Genomic DNA, 2,215 nt, shown 5'->3' with positions numbered 1-2,215 from the left:
TCAACAATGGGGTCTTGACTTCATTGCAGAAATCCACCCCTCTTCCTCAGGCCAGCACAAGTGGATTTTAGCAACCACCAACTATTTCACCAAGTGGAATGAGGCCATCCCATGTAGGCAAGCCAATGATACCACCATTATCCAATTCCTTGAGTGCAATATCCTTTCTAGATTTGGCTGCCCTGAGAAGATCATTACTGACAACGCTGCTGCCTTCAAATCCAAAAAGATGATCAATTTTTGCCATAAATTTCACATCACCTTGGGCCACTCCACAGCCTATTACCCTCAAGGTAATGGCTTGGCCGAGTCATCTAACAAGAGCCTGATTAGTATTATCAAGAAGATCTTAGAAGAAAACAAGAAGAACTGGCATAGGAGGCTCACAAATGCCCTATGGGCAGACAGACTTTCAACAAAGAAATCCATTGGGATGAGCCCTTATGAACTGGTGTATGGCATGGAGGCCAGGTTTCCATCTTCTTTGGGTATTTCCATTATCAAGCTGTTACAAGAAGTCCAGGCAGAACCAAATGATATTCAAAGAAGAATAAATCAGACCATTCATCTCCAGCAAACCAGAGAGCATGTGTATGACGGAGCTCAAATTGTGCAAGAGAGATTAAAGAAAGCATTTGACAAAAGGACTAAGGCTAAGGATTTCTTTATTGGCGATAAAGTGTTAAGGTGGGACTCATGAAGAGAAGACAAGGGAAAGCATGCAAAATTTGATTTTCTATGGAAAGGCCCATTGGTTATCAGTGCTGTGCAAGGCAATAACACATATTTTCTCAAATCTACAGATGACAACACAGTGGAAGACGGCCCTGTAAATGGTCGAATGTTGAAAGATTATCGAGATCCCTTTTAAAGGGATACAATGCCCCTGTGTATATATTTGTATATATGTTAGCGCTTTCCTGTTTTATGTTTGTATAAGCAATCCGATTGCTTGGAACGAAGCAACGCTGTTATATCAAATAAAATTCAGTTAGAAGTGCTACAATCAAGCTTCCCACTTCAGTCAATAGTATCAAAACAGAGGAGTGTTTTTAGGTTTCATATCAGCACCCTGGTCAAAGCAAAAACAAAGGAAATACATCAGTTTTGATCCATGTTTTGATACTACTTCAAAGGGCAGCACTCAGGCAACATTGTACATAAATTCAAGCACGCGGAAGAAAGCAGGCGACGCTATAGAGTACACAGCAATTCAGTTGAGGAGAGTGATGTTCAGATCTCAAAACTCTAGTCTTTTAGCAGCCAACGAAGAACTGTTTTCAGTTCCACAGCAACAATAGAAGATCAAGGCAGTCTGACCTGTTGTTCTTGGCTTTTCACAAGGAAAATCCATCCCCAAGTGGAGCCACTGTTAGCCTCCTGGTGCACCAGGTATTCATCTTTCATGATCAACATGTTTTCATGCCAAATATGTCATACTTTGCATGCTGCGATGTTCCATATTTGCTACAGAGGCCAAAGAAGTGTCCATGAGAGCATGCTAGTCTAAGTGCCACTGCTATGATCCATTTTTGATGAGTTGATCCATTTTTGATAAGTTTCCAGTTAAGGGAGGGCCAAATAGCTTAATCTTGGTCTCCCTAGGTTTCAATTTCCTGTTGTAGAATGTAGAGAATAATTATCTGTCCAAACAGCTTAATCTTGACAGATTTGTAGATATGTAGAGAAACAAGGGTGCTCAACCGCTTAATCTAAGCCCCTGGATGAAATAAGTGTAGATGTAGACATGCGAAGAGCAAGAAGAAAAGAATGAAAGCTGCGTATGCTAGTTCAAGTGCACCCAAACCAAAAGAAGAGAAAATGCTAGGTGAGTAGGCTGGGTAGGTAGTTTTGGTGGTTGCAGAATCATGGCTTGTGACCCATTTTTATCTTTGCCAGTGTCATATCTATTCAGATCACAAATGCAAGGCAATTTTCCCTTGGAGGACTTCAAGTGAGGCATGACTAACTCCCCCTTCTTATTCCCCAAATCATTCACTAACCTCCCCAAAGAGGTCAAGATCTGTTTGATATCTCTTAAGTTTCATCATTTGCCATATCATTGCCTAAGTAAAGATCTTCTTTGCTTAAAGATGCTTATATTTCTTATACAAGTCATTCTCTCCCTTAATAGCCTAAGATTTACATATTTAGCGCTCTCTCATCACATTTCATATTAACTACTAACTTTATTATGTAACTCCCTATCTATCTC

This window comes from Pinus tabuliformis, chromosome 5_1 (genome assembly GCF_031772625.1).
Source record: "Pinus tabuliformis cultivar Carrire ecotype Pingquan chromosome 5_1, CPIR1, whole genome shotgun sequence".
NCBI lineage: Eukaryota > Viridiplantae > Streptophyta > Pinopsida > Pinales > Pinaceae > Pinus > Pinus tabuliformis.
The sequence above is the reverse complement of the archived record's forward strand: the minus strand, read 5'-3'. Positions refer to the sequence as shown.